This window comes from Choloepus didactylus, chromosome X (assembly GCF_015220235.1).
Source record: "Choloepus didactylus isolate mChoDid1 chromosome X, mChoDid1.pri, whole genome shotgun sequence".
Classification (NCBI taxonomy): domain Eukaryota; kingdom Metazoa; phylum Chordata; class Mammalia; order Pilosa; family Megalonychidae; genus Choloepus; species Choloepus didactylus.
In genome coordinates, this window is record NC_051334.1 from 101,372,250 (window position 1) to 101,400,119 (window position 27,870).

The 27,870-nt window shown below is 37.6% G+C and overlaps 1 pseudogene; it reads right to left on the bottom strand.

Moving 5' to 3' along the window:
- Positions 1–224: 224 nt before the first annotated feature.
- Positions 225–27,476, bottom strand: LOC119522284 (annotated as a pseudogene).
- Positions 27,477–27,870: the final 394 nt, after the last annotated feature.

A 27,870-nucleotide genomic window follows, 5' to 3' on the forward strand; every position in this document is an offset into this window, starting at 1 on the left:
AATTATAGGCATGGCCAGTCCTAAGGCATAATTTCTCTTTAGCTGTGGATCTGTGAACTTAGAACAAGTTATATGCTCCCAATATACAAAGGAGAGACATTCATAGGATAAACATTTCCATTGCCATGAGGAGAAACAGTAAGGAAAACAGGGTTAACAGGAGCAAAACAGTTCCTAAAACCCGCAGGACAAACTCCATTAGATTTCAAAGTCCGAGAGTCATTTTTATACAAAATAGTAGGGTGTTAAAGAGTGCTTACAGAACCTTTCTACTAGAAGACAGAGAAGAGACACTAAAGCTCCATTTTTAAACAATGACAACATAACAGAATATAACATGGTGTAACAAAGTGTTTGAACAGTACTAAATAGCACAATTTAAATACCTGTCATACACTGTAATTAGTTTGCCTCTTTAAAAATTCAGTTCCTGGGCTTTTAGATACGTTTTCTTTTTAAAAATAAGCATCCTTCTCACTGCCATACATTTGGTCCACATCCACGCCATTTGGTAATAATCCTAGTAAACATCTACAGCTCTCGGTTGGGTCCCTCCACGGCCAGCCTGAGGTCTGTGAGACGTCCACGCTCCCCAGCGACGGAGGCCTCTGCCCTCCTGCTGAGTGGAAGAAGTCCACCCAGCCCGGAGCCAAGGCCTAGAGCAGGACAACCTGGGCCACCTCCTTGATGGTGGATGCAGCTTTCTCCAGTTCTTCTTCCGTTTGTTCAACTGTGACCACAACCCTAATGCTCGGAGGAGGGAGGCACTTCTCTTCTTTCTCCAAGTAGCGCGCTTGAGTTAATGCAATACTTCTGTTCATGCATTGATCTACAATTTCCTGTAATAGTTTAACATCTTTTTCTCGAGACTCAGTGCTCTCTTCTAGTTGTAGGTGAAATGCTGGAGAAAATGACTCCCCCACCACCTTTAATCCAGAAATGCCTTGTAAAGCTTTATGAATTTGTTTGCACTTTTCCTGCAACATTGCAAAAATACCTGGATTCTCTTCCATAATATTGAGGTCTTCAATTGCAGCGGCAGCTAGCAGAGGAGGTAACGAAGCCGAAAAGCAGTATCCCTGGCCAGAAAGTCGCTGATGGTCAATTACGAAAGACCTGCCACAGCAGAAGCCCCCAATAGAAGCAAGTGAATTCTCCATGTTTGCGCTGATAAGATCAATATCGTCAATACTGATTCCATAATGTTCGGTGACTCCTCTGCCGTGCTCTCCTAGAACGCCAAAAGAAAGGCTTTCTTCCAGAAAGATTCTTGCCTTGTATTTATACTTTAACTTAACCAATTCTGGAAGAGGACAAATACTTCCAGTGTTCATATACAATCCTTCCACTACTATGAAACATCACATTACATGAGCCTTGCGAGGATTCTTTTGATCAAACGTCTGCCCCACACAAGACCACAAAGATAATGGCATTTGGGGGACACAATACACTCAAACCAGCAAAGAATGCAATAATATATATTATAGCATAAGATAACTCATTCTATAGGCATGATATTTTCATGAGCTTCTTTCTCCCTTCCCCCCACTTGGATATTTTTAATGCAATTTTATTGAGATATATTCAAATGCCATATAATCATCCAAAGTGTACAATCAGTTGATCATAGTATCATCATAGAGTTGTGCATTCATCTCCAAAATCAATTTTTGAACATTTTCATTACTCCAAAAAACAAAAATATAAATAAGAATAAAAATTAAAATAGAAGTAAACAAAAGAACACACAAAACATCTCATACCCCTCAAACCCCCTATTATTCATTATTCATTTACTTTTTGTCCCTGTATTTCTACTCTTCTGTCCACACACTGGATAAAGGGAGTGTGAGCCACAGGGTTTTCAAAACAACACAGTTACACTGTGTAAGCTATATAGTAATATGATAGACTTTGAAAACCAAGGATACCGGGTTGCAGTGCAACAATTTCATGCATTTACTTCTAGCTGTTCTAATACATTAAAACTAAAAAGAGATATCTATATAATGCATAAGAATAACCTCACAATGACCTCATAAATCCATTTGAAATCTCTCAGCCACTGAAACTTTATTTTGTGTCATTTATCTTCCCCTTTTGGTTAAAAAGACTCTCTCATTCCCACAATGCTGGGAACATGCTCATCCCCAGGAGTCATGTCTCATACTGCCAAGGAGATTTACACCCCTGGGTGTCATGACCCAAGTAGTGGGGACATGCAGAGTTGGCTTAGAGAGGCAACATCTGAGCAACAAAAAGGTTCTCTGTAGGTGATTCTCATATACAGTTATAAATAGGATTACTCTCTCCTTTGCAGCAAGAAGCTTTATGAGGGCAAGCCCAAGATCAATGGGTCAGCCTACTAAACTGGTAGTTCCCAATGCTTGCCAGAATATCAGGAATTCCCCATGTGGGGAAGTTTAAAATTACCACATTTCCCCCCAATCTCTCAAGGGGGCTTTGCAAATACTTTTTATTCTGTGCACAAATTGCACTGGGATGTATCAGGGCTTCACACTAATCTGTAAAAACCAACCAGATCTCACACCCTATTCAAGGGTGCATGCAATTATAGTGTTTCAGTAAACAGGCCATACAAGTTAAATTATATAGTGTACTACATAAAATATAGACTGTGTACCAAATCTTCATTTGGTCTCACATAGAAGTCAAAGTTTTAAAACCGTCAATATCATCCTTTACCCTTTAGTCTGATTTACCTTAATCCCAACCAAGTCCATTACATTCATATCTCTAATTGCAGTCTGATCTCTTTTTCTGCTTTTTACATAAATGCTCTATGGCATAATGCAGACATTCATAGCTGCCAAATCCTGGCCCTGAGTCTCAGGTGTCACACAGATACCTGAAGTTACAGGGACTGACTATACACAAACAGGTCAGCATCTCAGAATTTAGAAATAACCAATACAACTCATGAATGGATGTGACTGCTGTAAAAGCTCATATTCTATGGACCCTTACAGTAAACCTTCCCCTGATAACCTATGCTCTCAGATTCAATTCTCAGAGTTTGCAAACTATAGTTAGTCCAGATAAGTGAGGCATTACAATTTTTGTCTTTTCAATTCTGGTTTATTAATTCAACATACTGTCCTCAAGTTCCATTCACCTGGTGGCATATCTCACAACTTCATTCCTTCTTGCTGCCACTCAACATTCCATTGTGTGTAAATACCACAGTTCACAATTCCAATTATCAGTTGTACACTTAGGTGACCACTATCCTTTGAAAATCATGAGTACTGCTGCCATAAACACTGGTGTGCAAATGTTCATTTGTGTTCCTGCTCTCAGTTCATACAACTATTTACTCAATAACATGGTTGCAGGACCATATCGCAACCCCATTCTTAGCTTCCTGTGGAAACACCACACTGCCTTCCAGATGGGCTGTGCTGTTCTTCTTCTCCTTCAACCAGGAATACTTAATTGCCCCTCCCCACATTTACTCCAGCATTTGTGTCACTCTGTTTATTTTATAACAGTTTATTCACACATCATACAATCCATCCTAAGTAGAAAGTCAATGATTCCTGGTATAAACAGATATTTATACACTTGCCACCACAATCTATATGAGGATATTTCCATTTCTTCCACAAAGAAAAAGGAAGAGGGTAAAATAAATGAAGAATAAAAAGTAAAATAGAAGGAAAATAAAAATAAAATAAAATAAAGTACAAGGAAATGGTCAGACAACAACAACACCAAGAATCCCATATGACTCCTTTCTTTATATCCCCCTTTTATACATACTTAGTTTTGGTATATTGCCTTTGTTACAATTAATGGAAGCATACTTTTACGTTACTGCTAACTATATACTCTATTTTCATTGACTGTATTTTCCCCTGTACTGACTGATTTTCAACACCTTGCAATGTTGGCATTCATTTGTTCTCCCTCATGTCAAAACATCCTTAGTTTTGTACATTTAATCACAATCATTGACCACTCTAGGTTTCACTAAGTTATACAATCCAGTCTTTATTTTTATCTTTCCTTCTGGTGTTATACATGCCCCCAGCCTTCCTCTTTCCATCACACTCATACTCATTTTTTTTATTAAATTCAGTTGTATTGAAATACATTCACACACCATACAATCATCCATGGTATACAATCCACTGTCCACAGTATGATAACACAGTTATGCATTCATCACCACAATCTATCTCTGAACATTTTCCTTACATCAGAAAGAACCAGAACAAGAATAAAAAATAAAAGTGAAAAAAGAACACCCAAATCATCCCCCCATCCCACTCCATTTGTCCTTTAATTTTTATCCCCATTCCTCCACTCATCCATACACTAGATAAAGGGGGTGTGATCCACAAGGTCTTCACAATCACACTGTCACCCCTTGTAATCTACATTATTATATAATTGTCTTCAGAAGTCCAGACTGCTGGGCTGGAGTTTGGTAGTTTCAGGTATTTACTTCTAGCTATTCCAATACATTAAAACCTAAGAGGTGTTATCTATATAGTGCATAAGAATGTCCAGCAGAGTGATCTCTAGACTCCATTTGAAATCTCTCAGCCACTGAAACTATTTCGTCTCATTTTGCATCCCCCTTTTGGTCAAGAAGATACTCTCAGTCCCACAATGCCGGGTCCGCATTCATCCCCAGGAGTCATACTCTGCATTGCCAGGGAGATTTACACCCCTGGGAGTCGGGTCCCACGTAGGGGGAAGGGCAGCGAGTTCGCCTGTCGAGATGGCTCAGTTAGAGAGAGAGAGGGCCACATCTGAGCAACAAAGAGGTACTCAGGGGGAGACTCTTAGGCACCATTACATGCAAGTTTAGACTCTCCTTTGTGGTAATGAGCTTCATAAGGGCAAGTCCCATGCTCAAGGGCTCAGCACATCAAACCGCCAGTCCCAATGTTTGTGACAACATCAACACCAGTCCAGGTGAGGATGTCCAACACATCCGCACCTTCCCCCAGATCCTCGTGGCTGGGGAGGGGGAGGCTGTAAATATATTTTTTATTATCTGCCCAAATTACTTTAGGATGTGTCACTATTTCACTCCAGCCTATACTAACCTACCGTATCTCACTTCCTATTCAAAGTTCCATGCAATTGTGGTGTTTGAACAAATCGACTGTAGAGTTGTACCATTTAGAAAATTTAGATCCTGTACCAAATAGATATCTATTCCTTTGGTCTCATATGGAAGTTGAAGTTGTAAAACACAATCAGTTTCAACCTTTACCCTTTGGCCTGGCTTGCCCTGGTCTTAACCAGATCTGTTTCATTCATATCACTAATTTAAGTCTGGGCTCTTTTTCAGCTTTTTTTTTTTTTTTTTTTGACAGTGGCTGTATGCACTAATACTGACATTCATATCTGCCGAGCTCTAGCTCTGAGTTTCAGGTGTCTCAGAGATATGCATTGTTCCAGAGACCAAGCAGGTTATACGCTAGGGGATCAGCATCTCAAAGTTTAGAGATAGGCCTTACAATTCAGGGATAGAGTTAACTGCTGTAAGAGCTTACAATCGAGGGACTATTACAATTATTGTGTCCATGTTAGGCTATGTTCTAAGATTCAATTCTGAGTTTACACATTGTAGTTAGTCCATAATGGTGAGGCATCATCCCTCTCACCATGTTCTCTCCAACACTTTTACTCCTATATATATATTTTCCTACAATTTTATAGAGTTATATTCACATACGATACATTTATCCACAGTGTACAATCAGTTTTTCATGGTATCATCATACAGTTGTACATTTATCACCACAATCAGCACTTGAACATACTGATTACTGCAAGAAAAAATGTTTTTTTTTTAGCAATAAGAAAAAAAAGATAAAAAAAAAATAACATGTCATACAATGCAATATACTAGTAAGGACAGCAAATAACACCATTACCAAGAATCCCATATTCCTCCCCTATATCCCCCTCTCATATACATTTAGCATTGGCATATTGCCTTTTTTACATTTAATGGAGATATATTACAATGTTACTGTTGACCATAGACTCCAGTTTGCTTTGATTATGTTTTTTTCCTGAATACCATCCCCTTTTCAACTCTCTACATGGTTGACATTCATCTGCTTTCCCACATGCAAAAACATTTTTATATTTGTATATTTAGTAACAGTCATTGGCCACTCCAGTTTTTGCCACGTTATACAGTCCCAGTCTTTATCATCTATCTTTACCTCTGGTGTCATACATTCTCCTATCCCACCTCTTTCAGCTTTACTCACAGACATCTTTGTTCAGTGTACTTACAATACTGTGCTACCATCACACAGTATTATGCTATCTATTTCTGGATCTATGCAATCAGTCCTAAACATTCTGTAGTCCTTCAGCATCAAATGGCTGATCTCTGCCCTCTTTCTATCTCCTGGTCACCTGTGTTGTCAGCTTTTAACTCCCAAAGTTTGTTCATTAATGTCTGTTCATATTAGTGAGACCATACAGAATCTGTCCTTTTGTTTCTGTCTAACTTCACTCAACATAATTTCCTCAAGATTCATCCACATTATTACATGATCCATGTCTTTGTTCTGTCTTACAGCTGCATAATATTCCATCATGTGTATATACCACAGTTTGTTTATCCACTCGTCCTTTGATGGACATTTGGGCTGTTTCCATCTCTTGGCAATTGTGAACAATGCTGCAATAAACATCGGTTTACAAATGTCTGTTTGTGTCTTAAGTTTCAGTTCCTCTGAGTATATACCTAGCAATGGAATAGCTGGGTCATATGGCAAATCTATATTTAGCTTCCTGAGGAACCTCCATACTGTCTTCCAGAGTGGTTGCACCATTCTACATTCCCACCAACAATGAATAAGTGTGCCTCTTTCTCCATATCCTCTCCAGCACTTGTCGTTTTCTGTTTTTTGGATAATGGCCATTCTGGTAGGTGTGAGATGATATCTCATTGTGGTTTTGATTTGCATTTCCTTAATAGCCAGTGAAGTTGAGCATTTTTTCACGTTTTTGAGCCATTTGTATTTCCTCTTCAGAACAATGTCTGTTCATGTCTTTTGCCCATTTTTTAATTGGATTGTTTGTCTTTCTGTTATTGAGATGCAGGATTCCTTTATATTTTCGGGATATTAAACCCTTATCTGATAGGTGGTTTCCAAATATCATCTCCCATTGTGTAGGTTGCCTTTTTACTTTTCTGACAAAGTCCTTTGATGTACAAAAGTGTTTAATTTTGAGGAGATCCCATTTGTCTATTTGTTCTTTGGTTGCTCGTGCCTTGGGTGTGAGGTCTACGAAACCACCTCCTATTACAAGATCTTTAAGATACTGCCCTACATTTTCTTCTAAGAGTTTTATGGTCTTGGTGCTAATGTTTAGGTCTTTGATCCACTTTGAGTTAATTTTGGTATAAGGTGTGAGATGGGCATCCTCTTTCATTCTTTTGGAAATGGATATCCAGTTCTCCAAACACCATTTATTGAACAGGCTGCTCTTTCCCAGTTACTTCGGCTTCACTGCCTTATCAAAGATCAGTTGTCCATAGATGTGAGGGTCTACTTCTGAACACTCAGTTTGATTCCATTGATCAGTATATCTGTCCTTATGCCAGTACCATGCTGTTTTTAGCACTGTAGCTTTGTAATATGCTTCCAAGTCAGGTAGTGTGAGACCTCCCACTTCATTCCTCTTTCTCAAGATATTTTTGGCTATTCGGGGCACCTTACCCTTCCAAATAAATTTACTTATTGGTTTTTCTATTTCTGTAAAGTAAGTTGTTGGGATTTAATTGGTATTGCATTGAATCTGTAAATCAGTTTAGGTAAAATTGCCATCTTAACTATATTTAGTCTTCCAATCCATGAACATGGTATGTTCTTCCATTTTTTCAGGTCTTGTTCAATTTCTTTCAGCAGTTTCTTATAGTTTTCTATGTAAAGGTCTTTTGTGTCCTTGGTTAAGTTTATTCCTAAATACTTGATTCTTTTGGTTGCTGTTGTAAATGGGATTTTTTTTCTTGATTTCCTCCTCTTGTTGCACATTACTTGTGTATAAGAACACTACAGATTTTTGCGTGTTGATCTTGTAGCCTGCTACTTTGCTGTATTCATTGACTAGTTCTAGTAGCTTTGCTGTAGATTTTTCTGGATTTCCTACATATAGAATCATGTCATCTGTAAATAGTGAAAGTTTTACTTCTTCCTCTCCAATTTGGATAGCTTTTATTTTTTTTCTTGCCTAATTGCTCTAGCTAGAACTTCCAGCACAATGTTGAATAACAATGGTGATAGTGGGCATCCCTGTCTTGTTCCTGATCTTAGAGGAAAAGCTTTCAGGCTCTCCCCATTGAGTGTTATGTTAGCTGTGGGTTTTTCATATATTGCCTTTATCATATTGAAAAAGTTCCCTTCTATTCCTATCCTTTGAAGTGTTTTCATCAGGAAAGGATGTTGAATTTTGTCAAATGCCTTTTCTGCATCAATTGAGATGATCATGTGGTTCTTCTGCTTTGATTTATTGATGTGGTGTATTACATTAATTGATTTTCTTGTGTTGAACCAGCCTTGCATACCTGGAATAAATCCCACCTGGTCGTGGTGTATAACTCTTTTAATGTGCTACTGGATTTGATTTGCGAGTATTTTGTTGAGGATTTTTGCGTCTATATTCATTAAAGAAATTGGTCTATAATTTTCTTTTTTTTGTAGTATCTTTGTCTGGTTTTGGTATTAGGGTGATGTTGGCTTCATAGAAAGAGTTAGGTAGCTTTCCCTCTTCTTCAATTTTTTTTGAAGTGATTGAGCAGGATTGGTAGTAATTTGTTCTTGAATGCTTGGTAAAATTCACATGTGAAACCATCTGGTCCTGGGGTTTTCCTTTTTGGGAGCTTTTTGATGACTTAATCTCTTTGCTTGTGATTGGTTTGTTGAGGTCATCTATTTCTTCTTGAGTTTACATTGGTTGTTTATACTTTTCTAGGAAGTTGTCCATTTCATCTAAGTTGTCTAGTTTATTAGCATATAGTTGCTCATAGTATCTTCTCATTATCTCCTTAATTTCTGCAGGATCGGTAGGTATATTTCCTTTCCCATTTCTGATTGCATTTATTTGCATCTGCTCTCTCTCTTTTTTTTTTTTGTTAGCATAGCCAGTGGTCCATCGATTTTATTTATTTTCTCAAAGAACCAACTTCTGGTTTGGTTTATTCTCTCTATTGTTTTCCTGTTCTCAATTGCATTTACTTCTGCTCTAATCTTTGTTATTTCTTCCCTTCTGCTTGCTTTGGGGTTAGTTTGCTGTTCTTTCTCTAATTCCTCCAGGTGAGCAGTTAACTCTTCAATTTTTGCTCTCTCTTCTCTTTTAACATGGGCATTTAGGGCAATAAATTTCCCTCTCAGCACCGCCTTTGCTGCATCCCATAAGTTTTGATAAGTTGTGTTTTCATTGCCATTTGCCTCGAGGTATTTACTAATTTCTCTTGTAATTTCTTCCTTTACCCACTGGTTTTCTAAGAGGGTGTTGTTTAGCCTCCATAAGTTTGTGAATTTTATGACCTTCTGCCTTTTATTTATTTCCAACTTCATTCCACTGTGGTCTGAGAAAGTGTTTTGTATAATATAAATATTTTTAAATTTGTTGAGACTTGCTTTGTGACCCAACATGTGGTCTATCCTAGAGAATGTTCCATGAGCACATGAGAAAAAAGTGTATCCTGCTGTTGTTGGATGTAGTGCTCTATAAATGTCTGTCAAGTCTAGTTCATTTATCATACAATTCAACATCTCTGTTTCTTTAGTGATCCTCTGTCTAGATGTTCTATCCATTGATGAGAGTGGTGTATTGAAGTCTCCAACTATTATTGTAGAGGTATCTATTTCATCTTTCAGTGATCGCAGTGTTTGCCTCATGAATTTTGGGGCATTCTGGCTTGGTGCATAAATCTTTACGATTGTTATGTTTTCTTGATGAAATGACCCTTTTATTAATATATAGTGTCCTTCTTTGTCTCTTTTAATTGTTTCGCTTTTGAAGTCTAACTTGTCTGGTATTAATATAGCTACTCCTGCTTTTTTCTGGTTGTTGTTTGCATGAAATACCTTTTTCCAACCTTTCACTTTCAGTCTATGTTTGTCCTTGTGTCTAAAGTGAGTTTCTTGTAGACAGCATATAGATGGGTCCTGTTTTTTAATCCATTCTGCCAGTCTGTGTCTTTTTATTGGGGAGTTTAATCCATTTACGTTTAGTGTTATTACTGTAAGGGCAGTACTTTCTACTACCATTTTGTTTTTTGGAATTTATATGTCATATCTTATGTTTTCCTCTCCTTTTACCTTTCCTGATAATCTTCATTTCTGCACTCTTCTCCAACTCTCTCTCTCCTGTCTTTTCCTATCAGCCTGTAGCACTCCCTTTAGTATTTCTTGTAGTGCCGGTCTCTTATTCACAAACTCTCTCAGTGTCTGTTTGTCTGAAAATGTTTTAATCTCTCCCCCATTTTTGACGGAAAGTTTTGCTGGATAAAGAATTCTTGGCTGGCAGTTTTTCTCTTTCAGTATCTTAAATATACCATGCCACTGTCTTCTTGCCTCCATGGTTTCTGCAGAGAAATCTGTACATAGTCTTATCAACCTTCCCTTGTATGTGATGGATTGCTTTTCTCTTGCTGCTTTCAGAATCCTCTCTTTGTCTTTGACATTGGACAATCTGAGCAGTAAGTGTCTTGGTGCAGGTCTATTGGGATCTATTTTATTTGGGGTATGTTGTACTTCTTGAATCTCTAATTTTCTGTCTTTTATTAGATTTGGGAAATTTTCAGTGATTATGTCTTCTATTACTCTTTCTGCCCCTTTTCCCCTCTCTTCTCCTTCTGGGATACCCATAACACGTATATTTGTGCGTTTCATGTTGTCACTCAGCTCCCTAAGACCCTGCTCATATTTTTCCATTTTTTTCACCATCTGTTCTTTTGTGTGTATGAATTCGAATGACCTGTCTTCCAGTTCACTGATCCTTTCTTCTGCCTGTTCAAATCTACTGTTGTGTCCCTCCATTGTGTTTTTCATCTCCTCCATTGTGGCCTTCATTCCCATGAGTTCTGCCATTTGTTTTTTTAAGTTTATGAATTCTTCTTTATGGTCATCCAGTGTCTTCTTTATATCCTTCAGCTCTTTTGCTATATCTTCCTTCATTTCATTGAATTTACTTAGCATTAGTTGCCTCCACTCCTGTGTCTCAGCTGAGCTATTAGTTTGTTCCTTTGGCTGGTCCATGTTTTCGTGTTTCCTGGTATGGCTTGTTATCTTCAGTTGTCTAGGCATCTGATTTTCTTGATTAGTTTATTCTGGAGCTTGTTTTCTATCTTTTACCTCGTGGTTTTCTTGTTGGTTGGCTTTGTTCTCTGTCCTCTGTTATTCAGTTCAACTTATTCTAGACCTCTAACTTAGGTTCTATTTAGTTGATCAGAATTTTTCCCCTCTTGTTTTTTCTGTTTCTTGCTCTGCCTCTATGTAACTTTTTTGTGAGTGGGTCTCCTCAGATATGGTCGACCCTAGTCAGATTTTCCCAGTCTAGTGAGGCCCAGGTCTCATTGGGAGGGTATGGAAATTTCCTGAGAATGAGACCCTCCTATGAGGCCTTTAGAATTGGTGCTTTTCCTCTCCTGTCCAGCAGGTGGTGCTTGCCAGCCCGCAGATCCCCCACCAGTGTAAGGAGGTATGTAGACTTTAGTTCTCCTGGTGAGTCTGATCCTGTCGGGGGCATGGCTGACTGATGCCGGAATCTGAATTCCAGCCCCTGGGGTCTGAATTCCCAGAAGGAGGACTGCCAGTTGAGCTGGACCTCCCTCCACTCTCCCAATCCTCAGCTCTCCAGTTGTCTCTCAGGGGCACTATTCCCTTCTCCCCTCTCCTCTTTGGGGCCTCTCCAGGTAGATTCCTTGGTCAGCCTGAGTTGCCAATTAAAGATGCGGGTGGAGGCCTTCAGTAGTGAATATGGAACTCAAAGTCACTGTGGGTACTCTGTCTCCCCCCAATCCCAGCCTAGTCCCTCAACCTGGGCTTTCCGATAGAAAATAACCACATATATTACATCTAGATTAAAAAAAAAAAATAGACAAGGAAAAGAAGAAAAAAAAAAGGAAAAAAATAGAGTCTCTTTTAAAAGTCTTTCCCCAACCTGGAAGTTTTGTCAGTGTCAGAATAGAGCATTTAAAGATATGCTTTGGGCTATTGTCTGATAATTACTCTCCAACAGCTTCAGTTCCACCCCTGCCAGGGGCTATTGAAATGCAAAAAGATAAGGGATCAGTGAGAAGCCAGAAGGAACAAAATGTAGGGGAAAAAATGGCTTTTTTAGAGTCTGGGAACGGGTGCCCGCTTTTACGTGCCCCCACTTCTCGGAGCCCAGCCCTTCTTTAGCACCCCAGCTCCCAAAGTTAGTTAATTAATTTGTTAATTAATTCTGCAGTTGAGGCTGGGTTGAGCCTCCCTTCTTGCCCTCAGCAGATTGCTGTTTTTTTTTTCCCCCTTTCAGGGAGCCGGCAGCAAGACAGTCTGTGAGGTCTGGGTGGGGAGGGGTGCCAGAACCCTGGTCTGGGGAACTTACAATGTTCGCTGCGATCTCAGCTTTTACTCCAATTCCAAACTTGCGTCCGTTCTGTGACTGGTTCCTGGAGACCCCGAAAACACTGTTTCATATAGTTCTTGGGTAATTGCCAGCTACTCTAGGGGAGAGACGAAATTCTGCTCCTCACCACTCCGCCATCTTGCCCCACCCCTTCATTTTTTTTCAGAGTACTCATGATTTTTTCTATCAGCACACAGTAGTGTGCTATCCATTTCTGGATCTATATAAACAATCCTGTTTAACCTTCTGTACTCCTTTGGTATCAAATGCCTAGTCTTTGTCTTCTTAGTATCTCCTGATAACCTGTGGTCTCAACTTTAACTCAACATTCTCTCATCAGTGTTAGATCATATTACTGAGACCAGAGAACATTTGTCCTTTTATCTCTGGTTAGCGTCACTCAATGTAATGTCTACTGTCTACCATTCTGTCTTTTTGGTCTTATATATCATATTTTATTTTATTTTTATGTTCCTTTCTCTCTCATTTTACTCTTACTGGTAGTCTTCATTTCTACAATCTTCTCTAAATCACTCTCTCCTTACCTTTCCAATCTGCCTGTATTGCTCCCTTTAGTATTTCTTATAGAGGATATATCTTTTCACAAACTATCCCAATGCCTGTTTGTCTGAAAATATTTTAAAATTTCCCTGATATTTGAAGGAAAAATTTTGCTGGATATAGAATTTTTGGTTGATAGTTTGTCTCATTCATGATCTTAAGTATATCATACCACTGCCTTCTCACCTCCATGGTTTCTACTGGGAAATCTGCACATAGGTTTATTGAGCTTCCCTTGTATGTGGTGGATCACTTTTCTCTTGCTGCCTTTAGAATTCTCTTTTTGTCTTTGACATTTGTTAATCTCATTAAGTATCCTGGAGTAGTTCTATTTGGATGCATTCTTTTTGGGTTATGCTGCATTTCTTGGATCTGTAATTTTATATCTTTCACAAAAGATGGGAAAATTTCAGTGACTATTTCCTCCATTATTCTTTCTGTTCCCTTTCCCTTCTCTTCTCCTTCTGAGACCACCATGATGTGTATATTCATGTGCTTCATGATGTCCTTCAATTCCCTGAGACTCTGCTCATGTTTTTCCTCTTTTCCATCTGTTCATTTGTGTTTAGGACTTCCAATATCCTGTCTTCTAATTCATGTATCCTTTCTTCTGCTTCTTCAAATCTGCTGTTGTACATCTCCATTGTGTTTTACATCTCTTCTATTGTGCCTTTCATTCTCATAGATTCTGCCATTTGACTTTTTAAGCTTACAAATACTTCTTTATGGTCATCCAGTATCTTCTTTTTTTAATTTTTTGTTTATTTTTTTTCTTTTTTGTAGTGTTTTCTTTATATCCTTCATCTCTTTTGCCAAATTTCCTTCAGCTTGCTGATCTGATTTAGAAGATTTGATCGAACATCTTTAATTACATTTTCCACCTCCTTTATCTCACTAGAAGTGTAAATTTGTTCTTTTTACTTAGCCATAACTTCATTTTCCTTGTGTGAATCATAACTTTTTGTTGTCTAGGCATCTGCTTTCCTTGATTACTCCAATCAAATTTTCCCAGACCAGATGTACCCAGTTCCCAGGAGGAGTATGTAATCAGTATCCTGTTTCCCTGAGGATGATACTCTGAAGATTGTCAGACTTTCCTTTGAGGTCCCCAAACTCTGTGCTTTTCCTATTCTGCTCAGCAGGTGATGTTTGCTACCCTGCAGCTCCCAACTGGTGTAAAGCTGTAAGGTGCCTTTTATTCTCAGTAGAACCTGTCCCTGCCAGGAGACTTATGTGAATCAGAAGCCAAGCTTAAGTTGTTTCTGATTTTTTTTTTCCCCAGGCTATGGGGTCCCAATTTTCTGAGGGATTGCAGCCACTTGAGATGGGCATCACACCCCTTTTCTAGGGAAGATAAGACCTTTAGAGAATTATCTCCTTCACTTCACTTCTTTTTTTCTCTCTCTATCTTTACTCCACTCTGAACTGTTGGGTCAGCACTGACAATTCTAAGTATCTGAGGCCTTGTCAAATGATCTACTTAGAATGAGAGCAGAAAAAAAGAAAAAAAAGGATGAAACCCCCTTTCCAGAGCCAGTCCCCAGTCCCCAGTTTCACTGGTTGACCAGAATTGGTACCCAGTTCTATGTTCCCTTTTTCTTGGGACATAGTCCTTTTCCAGTATTCTGAGCTCAGCTGATTCCAAAAGCCTCTGATTTTTTTATTTTTTATTACTCTTTATCATTAAGCCCAACTCCTCTCTGCTGGGATAGACCTCAGGATTCCTTTCCTGCTTGCTCCAGATTTATCTGTGCTCATAGATTGTATTCAAAATTCCAAATTTGTTCATTAAAACTATAACTGGAGATTCCATGAACTACCTTCCTTCACTCCCAGAAGTTATTACTTCTTTTTCCCACAAGGATGTGTTCCAACTCAGCCTGCCATGCTGGTGGGGGAGGACTGCCTCCTTCACAGTTTGAGCAACTTAACTTACAGTTCTATGTTGCAATCTAAGGTATTCTACCCATTCCAAACTCGTGTACAATGTATGTATGGTCTCAGATGTCTCCCCAACAGTTCCAGATTATTTTGTTATTCCTGGCTGTTCACCAGTTGCTCTTCAGGATTAACTAAATTTCATACTTCCTTACACTGCCATCTTGCTCTGCCTCTGACCATAAGTTTTGATTTGTTGTGCTTTCATTTTCATTTGCCTCAAGGTATTTTCCAATTTCTCTTGTAATTTCTTCCTTTATTCACTGATTGTTTAAGAGTGTGTTGTTTAGTCTCCATATATTTGTGAATTTTCTGACATTCTGTCTGTTATTGATTTCCAAATTAATTCTATTATGATCTAAGAAAGTGTTTTTTTATAATATCAATATGTTTAATTTTGTTGAGACTTGCTTTGTGGCCCAACATGTGGTCTATCTTAGGGAATGATCCATGAGCACTTGAGAAAAATGTGTATCCTGCTTTTGGGGCTGTTGTGCTCTATAAATGTCTATCAAGTCTAGCTCATTTATCATGCAATTTAATATGTCTGTTTCCTTATTGATCCTCTGTCTAGATGATCTAAACATTGATAACAGTGGTGTATTGAAGTCTACCACTATTACTGTAGATGTATCTACTTCTCCCTTCAATGTTGTCATTGCTTGCCTCATGTATTTTGGGGCACTCTGGCTCAGTGTATAATTATTTATGATTTTTATGTCTTCTTGATGAATTGTCCCTTTTATTAACATATAGTGTCCTTCTGCCTCTTTTAATTCTTTTACATTTATGTTTAATTTGTCTGATATTAATATGGATACTTCCACTTTTTTCTGGTTGTTGTTTGTGTGAAATATCTTTTCCAACCTAAACCTTTCAAACTATTTTTGTCCTTGTGTCTAAAGTGAGTCTCTTGTAGAGAGCACATAGATATGACCTTTTTTTTAATTGATTCTGCCAGTCTATGTCTTATTTGGGAGTTAATCTATTAAAATTTAGTGTTATCACTGTAAGGGCTGTACTTTCTTCTACCATTTTGTATTTTGCATTTTATATGCCATATCTTATTTTATTCTCTCTCTCCTTTTACCCTTCCTGATAGTCTTCATTTCTATACTTTTTTACAAACTTTTCTTGCATCTTTTCCTATGACCTTTGACATTTCCTATATTATTTCTTGTAGAGCAGGTCTCTTATTCACAATTTCTGTCAACTTCTGTTTGTCTGAAAATATTTTAGTCTCTCCTTCAATTTTCAAGGACAGTTTTGCCAGATATAGAGTTGTAGGCTGTCAGTTTTTTTCTTTCAGTATCTTCAATATATCATACCATTGCTTTCTCACCTCCATGGTTTCTGAAGAGAAATCCATACATAGTCTTATTGATCTTCCCTTGTATGTGTTGGATCACTTTTCTTTGGCCACTTTCAGAATATTCACTTTGTCTTTGCCATTGGACAATCTGATCAGTAAGTGTCTTGGAGTATGTCTATTCAGATCTATTCTATTTGGGTTGTGCTGTGCTTCAATCTGTGATTTTATGTGTTCATAAGAGTTGTGAAATTTTCAGTGATTAATTCTTCAATTAGTCTTTCTGCCCATTTTCATTTCTCTTCTCCTTCTGGGACACCCATAACGTGTATATTCATGCACTTCATGTTGTAATTGTGTTCCTTCAGATCCTGCTCATTTTTTCCCATTATTTTCCCTATCTGTTCTTTTGTGTGTATGTTTTCATATATCCTGTCTTCTGTTCACTGATTTTTCTTCTGCCTCTTCAAATCTACTGTTGTATGTTTCCATTGTGTTTTTCATCTTCTATTTTGATTTTGATTCCCTTAATTTCTGCCATTTGTTTCTTCAAATTAATGAGTTCTTTACTATCATGCAATGTCTTTTTTATATCTTTCATTTCTTTTGCCACATTTTCCTTCAGCTTGTTTGATTTAGAAGATTTCTTTGAACATCTTTAATTAGTTGTTTCAATTTCTGTATCTCAATTGAAGTGTTAGTTTGTTACTTTGGTTGGTACTTATTTTCATGTTTCCTAGTAAGACTCATTATTTTTAGCTCACTAGGCTTCTGATTTTCTTGATTAGTTTATTCTGGAGATTGTTTTTACTCTTTACCTAGGGTTTTCTTGTTAGTGGGCTTTGTTCACTATTTGTTCTTTGGCATTCAGTTACACTTTTTCTAGACATCTAACATAGCCTCTGTTTAGACTATCAGGATTTTTCAGCTCTTGTTTTTCTGGTCTTGCCCTGCCTCTATGTAATTTTTTTGTGAGGGATTTTCCACAGATATTACTGACCCCTATCAGATTTTTCTAGTGTAGATAGGTCCAAGTCTCATGGGGAGGGTGTAATCTGTATCATTTTTCCCTGAGAATGAGACCCTGCATTTTTTCAGACCCTCCTTTGAAGCCTCTAGGATCTGTGCTTTTCTTTCCTGCCCAGGAGGTGGTGCTTGTCAGCCCACAGCTCCCCACCAGTGTAAAGTGATGCAGTGCCTCTAATTTTCAGCAGCCCCTGTCCCTGCCATGAGTGTGGCTGAACCAAGCTGTTCCTATTTTCCAGCCCCTGGTGTCTGAGTTAACTAAAGAAGGGCCACCAATTGAGCTGGGGCCCCCTCCTTTTCTTGGGGAAGATATGCACATTAGGGAATTATCCTTCCCACTAGACTCATTCCTTTGTCTCTCAGACCTGTCTTAGACCCTTGCTTGGGTCTAGCTGCCAATTGCAAATTTCTGAGGCTTCCTTTATTGAGCTATTTAGAATAGTTTTTTAATAAAGAAATTCCTTTTAGAGTCTTTCCCCAGCCCCCAAGTTTTGCCAGTCTAGAGCCAGAGCTGGTACCTGGCTCCATGTACCCCCTTTCTTAGGATAGTCCCTTTGCAGCACTCTGAGCTTGGCTGACTCCAAAAGCCTCCATCTTCATCCTTTTTTATTTTATTTCATTTTATTTTTTTTCTGTCAGACCAACCTCCTCTCTGCTCAGATTAAAGACACAGTTGTAGCTTTGCCTAGCTACTTTCTGTCACTCCCTGCATAGGGTATTTAAAGATATACCCTTTAGGAAATTGTCTCCACTGATGAGTTTCTCTCAGATAACTTTAATTCCACCCTTGCCTGTGGCAGTGCTGATACCTCAGAATTCCAGCAGCTCTAATGGGCTATTGAAAAGTAAAATAAAACAAAATAAAATAAAATAAAGAATCAGAGATAAAGAAAAGAAAAGAAAAAGCCCTTTGCAGAGCTGGACCCAAGCTCCCTGGGTTTTCCAACCAGGAACCAGAGTTTTCTCCCATTCTTATGTGCCCCTTTTTTCTTAGGGCCTAGCACTTTTCCAGTATTCTGTGTTCCTCCAGCTAAAAGTTCTCTGTTTTGTTGTTATTGTTGTTAGCTGTGCCTACTCTCCACTGGGCCAAAACTTGTTTCCTTTCATGTTTGCTCTTGAGTTATCTGTGCTTGGAGCTTTTATTCAGCAGTCAGAATTTGTTAATTAATTCTGCAATTGGATCCTGGTCTAGACCCTCCCCCACCTTCTTCCCAGCAGAGACTTTTTCTTTTTCTCTTGGGGAACCAGCTCCAAGACAGTCTGCTGTTTCATGGGGGATGGTGCACCAGCCCCCTGGCCAGGGAAACTTATAGTTCTTTGCTGTGATCTCAGCCATTCCACCCATTCCAGACTTGTGTATGATGTGTGTCTTGTCACAGAAGTTCTCATCCCCAAAACCATTGTTCCAGACAGTTCCTGGCTGTTTACCCACTGCCCTAGTGGAGAAACTAAATTTCACACTTCACCACTTTACCATCTTGCCCAATTTGGGCATATTGACTGGAGAACTTAATCCATTTTCATTTAAAGTCCTTACTGATAATAAAGGACTTTGTTCTGCCATTTTGCTTTTTAGCTTTTGTAAGTCTTATACATTTTCATTCTTCAACTTTTCCTTTAATTCCTACCTCCAGCCTTAGTTTTTTATTTTGTTCCATATTGAGTGGCTTCTCTTTTATATTTGGATATATTTTTCATATTTGTTCCTTGTGAGTAGCATAGGGTTAAGATTTAACATCCTATATATATACAGCAATCTTATTTATTTTGATGCCAAATTGATCTCAATTGCATACACATAAACTTTCCCTATACCCCACAGTCCCCATAGCATTTTTTGTACTTATCACTTATACCTTTTTACACTGTGTGTCCAAATCCATAGAATTATCATTATTTATATGCATTTATATTTTAGTACCTGTAGGAAGAAGAGGAGTTATATAACAAGAAATACAATGCAATTATGTTTGCATTTATAATTACTCAAAAAGTGAACTTTCCTGGATTTCTTTATTTTTTATGCCAGTTTAAACCACTGTCTGTTGTCCGTTTCTTTCAAACTGAAGAACTCACTTTAGCATTGCTTTTAGGGCAGATATAATGGTGATGAACTCCCTCACCTTTTGTTTTTCTGGGAATGCCTTACTGTCTCCCTCATTTTTTATGGAAAGTACTGCTGGTTATAGAAATCCTGGTTGGCATTTGTTTTCTTCCAACACTTTAAATATTTTAACTCAGTGCCTTCTTTCCTCCATGGTTTCTGTTGAAATTGACACTCAATCTAATTGAGAATCCTTTTTACATAACATGTTGCTTTGCTCTTGCAGCTTTCAGAACTATCTCCTTGTCTTTTGCATTAGATAGTGTGGTCAATATATGATGGTAGGCATTTTTCTTCATGTTTATCTTCTTTGGGTTCTCTGGGCTTCTTCAATATGCATATTCATGTCTTTTGCCAAATTTTGGAAGCTCTCTGTCTTTATTTCTTTGAATATTCCTTCTATCCTTTTTTTCTTATCTTTCTGGGACTCTGGTAATGCATATATTGGTATGCTTGATGGTGTCCCAGAGGAGTCTTAGGATATTTTTGCTTTTTAAAATTCATTTTCCATCTCTTCCTCTGCCTTTCTCATTCAATTCTCTTTTCTTTGAATTTATTCATTCTTTTTTCTGCCAGCTCCATTTGGCTGTGGAAACCCTCCTTGGAACTTTTCCTTAAGTTATTGTGGACTTTAACTCCTGTAGTTCTCTTTGGTTCCTTTTTAAAATTTCTATCTCTTTACTGAGATTCTCATATTGCTCATTAATTTTTTCCCTGATATCCTTTAGCTCTTCCTCTGTATTTTCCTTCATATACTTGAGCATTTTTAAGATTTTTTTTAAGTCTTTATTGTTTATGTCCACATTCTGCTCTTCTCCATTGGTGTTTTCTGTATTTTTATACTCTTTCTTTGGACAGACCATCATTCTGTTTTGTTTTGTTTTGTTTTGTTTTGTCTTGTACTCTTGTTGCATACTGTACATTTTTTTAATTTAGAAAAAAAAATGTTTGATTTTAAAATTGGAGTACTAACCAGCATATGAAAACTGCAGAACAGAAGTTCAAGGTGTGAAGGGACAGTCCACTGATAACTTTTTTCTTAATTCAGTTTTATTGAGATATATTCAGATACCATACAATCATCCATGGTGTTCAATCAATTGTTCACATTACCATCATATAGTTGTGTAGTCATAATCCCAATCTATTTTTGAACATTTTCCTTATATCAGAAAGAATCAGAATAGGAATAAAAAATAATGAAAAAGAACACCCAAATCATCCCCCCATCCCACTCTATTTTTCATTTATTTTTTGTCCCCACTTATCTACTCATCCATCCATACACTGGATAAAGGGAGTGCGATCCACAAGGTTTTCACAGTCACACTGTTACCACTTGTAAGCTAAATTGTTATACAATCATCTTCAAAAGTCAAGGCTACTGGGTTGGAGTTTGGTAGTTTCAGTTATTTACTTCTAACTATTCCAATATATTAAAACCTAAAACTGTTACCTATATAGTGCATGAGAATGTCCACCAGAGCAACTTCTTGTCTCCATTTGAAATCTCTCAGCCACTGAAGCTTTATTTCATTTCATTTTGCATCCCCCTTTTGGTCATGAAGATGATCTCAATCCCATGGTGCCAGGTCCAGATTCATCCCCAGGAGACATATCCTGTATTGACAGGGAGATTTACACCCCTGGGAGTCAGGTCATACTGTAAATTTTAATATTTAAATTGTTATTTCTGGGATTTATTTTCTGATATTACTATATCTTGCTTTTGTATTCAGGTGGTGATAAGACAGAGATTTTCTTTGGCTTCTGCTCTCCTATCAAGAAGGTCTGCAAAAGGCCAATGCAGTAGCATGTTGCTTCCTGACCATTTGGGCCTGTGTCCTGTCCATGGCTTGTATTTGTTAGGTTTTTAGTGCTTCCCTATTTACAGGAGTTTAAATGCCCCATATGTTTCCCTGAATGAAAACCTCTTTCTCCTGATTGTTTAAAGCAGGCAAGCCATTGCCCCTGACTGCCTGTCTTTGTAAGTTTTGTATACTCCTTTCCTTGTTTCAAGCTGCTTTTGCCTGCAGGGCAAATTTTGAGGGTTGAAGGAGGCATACCATAGAACACTCCCAAGTCAGTCTTTCCCCACCAAAACAGAGCCATGGACCAACAAAAGGGGTACATTCTGGCTCCAAATTTCCCTGGAGAGCAGATTAGGAATGGCACAAGGAAACTTTTCCAAAGATCCCCAAACTTGACCTGTCCAGCAAATACAGCCCTTCAACAAACTGTCCTCCACAGCCCTGAGGAAGCATTATGACTGTAAGTCTCCTCTACCAGAGCCTTTTCCCCCAGTGGGTTGCAAATATGGCTACCCTCCAATCTGGGTCCCCAACATTCCAAATTCACTAATCAAAAGCCCTGTTCTTGGGGCTGAGAACTTTTTTTCCTGCAATTTTATTGAGATATAGTCAAATACCATACAATCATCCAAAGTGTACAATCAGTTGTTCACAGTATCTTCATATAGTTGTGCATTCATCACTACACTCAAATCTCAACATTTTCATTACTCCAAAAAAAGGAAAATGAATATAAAAGTAAATATGAGCACCCAGAACAACCTATCTCCCCAATTTCTCACTTTTATTTATTACTTTTTGGTCCCCATTTTTCTACTCATCTGTCCATACACTGGATAAACAGAGTGTGAGAACCAAGGTTTTATATAATTACATGGTAACACCATGTAAGTTATATATACCTATAAACTCACCTTCAAGAAACAAGGCTAATGAGATGCAGTTCAACAGTTTCAGGTATTTCCTTCTAACCATTCTAATACACTAAAAGCCCAAAAGGGGTATCCATATAATGCATAAGAGTAACCTCCAGAATGACCTCTTGACTCCATTTGAAATCTCTTAACCCCTGAAGCTTTCTTTCATTTCTCTTCCATCTTTTTGTCAAGAAGACTTTCTTTATCCCATGATGCTGGTTTCAGACTCATTCCGTGGAATCATGTCCCATGCTTCCAGGGAGACTTATACTCCTGGGAGTCATGTTCCACCTACAGGGAAGAGCACTGAGTCCACCTGCCAAGTTGGCCTAGAGAGAGAAGCCACTTTTGAGCAATAAAAGTGGTTCTCTGGGGATGACTCTTGGATAAAATTATAAGTAGGCTTAGCCTCTCCTTTGTAGTAGCAGGCTTCATAAGGGCATGCCCCAAGATCATGGGCTCAGCCTACACAACTGGTAGTTCCCAATATTTGTGAGAATATATGGAATTCCTCAGGTGGGTAAACTTAATATTTCCATATTTCCCCAGTCCCTCCTATACTTCTCTGCCCAAATTACTCTGCAATGTATTGGGGCTTCAAACTAACATATACAAACAAACCAGATCTCACTCCTTATTCAAGATTCCATGTAATTATGCTGTTGGCATACACTGATCATACAAATTAAATTATACAGTGTGCTACAGAAAATAAAAATTTTCCACCAAATAAGCATCTCTACTTTTGGTCTCACACAGAAGTTGAAGTTTTAAGATATAGTAGATATCATCCTCTGTCCTTTATTCTGATTTACCTTAGTACTAACCATGGCCATTTCATTGATATCTCTAATTGAAGTCCAACCCCTTTTTCAGCTTCTTTAACAGTTGCTGTGTGGGGTAATAGTGACATTCCTAGCTACCAAACTCCAGCTCTGATTCTCAGGATTGACCAAGATACCTGAAGTTCCAGGGACTGAACAGGTTATACACAAGAGCTCCTCATCTCAGAATCTAGAAATATCATTACAACTCAACAATATAGGTAACTGCTGTAAGAGCTTACAATCTACAAACTCTTGCAAGAAGCCATCCCCTGATAACCTCTGCTCTCATATTCAATTCTCAGAGTTTGCCCATTATACTTAGTCCATATTAGTGAGGTGTTATAGTGGTTGTCTTTTCATTTCTGGCTGATTTCATGGAACATACTGCCCTCAAGGTCCACTTACCTCATTGCATACTTCACAATTTCATTTCTTCTTGCAGCCACTCAATACTCCATTGTATGTATATGCCACAGTTCACCATTCTGTTCCTTAGTTGATGTACCCTTAGGCCACCTCCATCCATCAAGAATCATGAATACTGCAGCTGTAAACACCAGTGTGCAGATGTCCATTCTTGTCCCTGCTCTCAGTTCTTCCAAGTATATACACAATAATAGGGTTGCAGGACCATATGGCAACCCCATACTTAGCTTCCTGTGGAACCACAACACTGTCCTTCAGATGTGTTGACACAACACTGTCATTCTACTTCCCCACCAGCAGTAATTAGGTACTTCCCTCTTTCCAGCTCTGGTAACACTCTGTTTATTTTTTAAACATTCAATCTTAATTAAACAATTATTGTTTCATGGTATAACCACATAGTTATGCATTCAACACCACAATCTATATGTGGATATTTGCATTTCTTCTGCAAAAAAAAAGAGGAAAAAAAGACAAAAGAAATAAAATAAAATAAAATGAATAAAAAGAAAAAAGAAATTAAAGTGCATTAAAAATCTGACAACAGCCACCAACAACAATCACATACCCCTCCCTTATATCCCCCTCTTACAGACATTTAGCTTTGTTATATCGCCCTTGTTACAATTAGTGAAGGTGTATTACAATGTTGCTTTTAACTATAGAATCTAGTTTGCATTGACTGCATTTTTCCCTCAGTACCATCCCATTCTCCAGCCCTTGTAGAGTTGACATTCGTTTTCCCTCTTTTAAAAACATTCTTATATTTGTACATTTAATTACCGTAATTTAGTTTTCTTTTTTAATTAAGCTATACGGTCCCAGTCTTTATCTTCTCTCTCTCCTTCTGATGTCATACATGTCCCTAGCCTTCCTCTTTCCACTGAACTCAGTCATCTTTGTTCAGTGTGCTTACAGTATTGTGCGCCCATCACACAACATCATGCTATCCATTTCTGGATCTATACAACAAATCCTGTTGAACATTCTACACTCCTTTAGCATCAAATGCCTGATCTCTAACTTTTTTCTATCTCTGAATAACCTGTGTTTGCACATTAACTCTCAAAATTTGCTCATTAATTTTGGTTCATATTAGTGAGACCATACAGTATTTGTCCTTTTGTTTCTGGATAATATGGCTCAACATAAAGTATTCAAGGTTCATCCACATTGTTACATGCTTTGTGACTTTATTCTGTCTTATAGATGCATAATATTTCATTGCATATATATATACCACGTTTGTTCACCCAATCATCCATTGATGGACATTTGGGTTGATTCCATCTCTTGGCAAACATGAACAATGTTGCCATAAACATTGGTGTGCAAATTTCTTTCATGTTCTTGCCTTCAATTCTTCCAAATATATACCTAGTAAAGGGATTAATGGATCATAAGGTGATTCTATGCTTAGCTTCTGGATGAACCACCACACTGACTTCAGAGTGATTGCACCATTCTGCAATCACACTTAAAGTGAATAAGTCTGCCTCTTTCTCCACATCCTCTTTAGCACTTGTAATTTTCTGGGTTTTTTGTTTGTTTGTTTCTTAATAATGTCCATTCTAGTAGGTGTGAGATGATATCTCAATGTGGTTTGGATTTGCATTTCCCTAATAGCCAGTGAAGTTGAGCATCATTTCATGTTTTTGAGCCATTTGTATTTCTTTTTCAGAAGAGTGTCTGTCCATGTCTTTTGCCCGTTTTTTTTTTAAATTGGGTTGTTTGTCTTTCTGCTGTTGAGTTTTATGATCTCTTTATATATTCTAGATATTAAACCCTTATCTGATATGTGGTTCCAATTATTGTTTCCCACTGTCTAAACTGCCTTTTTACTTTTCTGTCAAAGTCCTTTGATGCACAAAAGTTTTCAATTTTGAGATCCCATTTATCTATTTTTCCATTCACTCCTTGTGCTTTGTGTGTAAGGTATACAAAACCATTGCCAATCACAAGCTCTTTAAGGTATTTCCCTACATTTTCTTCTAAAAGTGTTATGGTCTTAGCTCTAATGTTTAGGTCTTTGATCCATTTCTAGTTAATTTTTGTATGATTTATGAGATAGGAATTCTCTTTCATTCATTTGGATATGGCTATCCATTCTCCAACCTTCATTTGTTGTAGAGGCTGCTCTGTTCCAGTTGCATTGGCTTGACTGCCTTATCAAATATCATTTTTCTGTAGATGAAAGGGTCAATTTCTGAGCACTCAATTTGATTATTTTTGTCAGTATATCTATCTTTTGCCAGTACCAGGCTGTTTTGACCACTGTAGCATCATAATATTACTCAAAGTCAGGTAGTGTTAGACCTCCTACTTCATTCCTCATTCACAAGATAATTTTGACTATTCAGGGCACCCTGCCGTTCCAAATAAAGTTGGTTATTGGTTTTCCTATTTCTGCAAAATAAGTAGTTGGGATTTTAATTAGTATTGCATTGAATCTATAAATCAATTTTGGTAGAACTGACATCTTAACTACATTTAGTCTTCCAATCCATGAACCCTGCATGTCCTTCCATTTATTTGGGTCTTCTGATTTCTTTTGGCAATTTCTTGTAGTTTCCTGTGTATAGGATTTTTGGGTACTTGGTTAAATTTATTCTTACATATTTGATTTTTTGGTTGCTATTTAACTGGAATTTTTTTCTTGATTTTCTCCTCTGATTGCTCTTTACTACTAGTGTAAAGAAACACTACTGATTTTTGAGTGTTGATCTTGTATGCTGACTTTTTGCTGAATTAATTTATTAGTTCTAGTAGACTTGCTACAGATTCTCAGGATTTTCTACATATAGGTTCATGTCATCTACAAACTGAAAGTTTTATTCTTCCTCTCCAATTTGAATCCCTTTCATTTCTTTTTCTTGCCTAATTTTTCTAGCTAGAACTCCTAGCATAATGTTGAAGAACAATGGTGACAGTGGGCATCCTTGTCTTGTTCCTGATCTTAGAGGGAAAGCTTTCAGTCTTTCCACATTGAGTATATTAGATGTCAATTTTTCATATATTGCCTTTATCATATTGAGGAAGGTCACTTATATTCCTGTCCTTATGGCTGTTTTTATCATGATAGGATTTTGAATTTTGTCAAATGCACTTTATGCATCAATCAAGATGATTATGCAGTTTTCCCCCTTTATTTATTGATGTGGTGTATTACATTAATTGATTTTCTTGTGTTGAACCAGCCTTGTATATCTGGAGTAAGTCCTACTTGGCCATGGTATGTAATTCTTTTAATGTGATCCTGGATTCAATTTGTTAGTATTTTGTTGAGGATTTTGTGTCTTTATTGATTAAAGATTTCGGTCTATATTTTTTTTCTTGTAGTATCTTGCCTGGTTTTCCAATTTGGTTGATGTTGGCTTCATAGAATGAGTTAGGTAGCATCTCTCCTCTTCAATTTTTTGAATTGTTTGACCAGAATTGGTACTAATTCTTTCTTGAGTGCTTGGTAAACTTCACATGTGAAGCAATCTGGTACTGGTCTTTTCTTTTTTGGGAGTTTTTGATAACTGATTCAATCTTCTTACTTATGATTTGTTTGTTGAGGTCATCTATTTCTTCTCATGTTGATGCCTGCTGCTCATGATTTTCTAGGAAGTAGTCTATTTTTTATAAGTTGTCTACTTTATTAGCATGTAGTTGCTCATAGCATCCTCTCATTATCTCTTTTATTTCTTTGGTTCCAGTGGATATGCCCCTTTCCCATGTCTGATATTTATTTGATCCTCTCTCTTTTTTCTAGTCTAGCTAAGGTTCCATTGATTTTATTTATTTTCTCAAAGAACCAGCTTCTGGTTTTGTTGATTGTACTGTTTTCATGCTCTCAGTTTTAGTTAGCTCTGCTCTTACCCTTGTTCTCTCTTTCCTTCTATTTGCTTCATGGTTGGTTTGCTGTTCCTCTTCTACTTCCTCCATGTGAACAGCTAATTCCTCAATTTTTGCTCTTTCTTCTTTCTTAATATAGTCATTTAGGGCAATAAATTTTCCTCTTAGCACTGCCTTTGTTGCATCTCATAAGGTTTGAAATGTTTTGTTTTCATTGTCTTTTGCCTCAAGGTATCTATTAATTTCTCTTGTAATTTCTTTCTTGACCACTCACTGTTTAAGGGTGTGTTGTTTAGCCTCTCTATATTTGTGAATATTCATGCCTTCTGCATGTTATTGATTATCAACTTCATTCCATTATGATTGAAAATGTGTTTTATATATCATCAATATTTTTAAATTTAATGAGACTTGATTTTTGACCAACATATGGGCTATCCTGGAGAAGAATCCATGAGCACTTGAGAAAAATGTTTATCTTTCT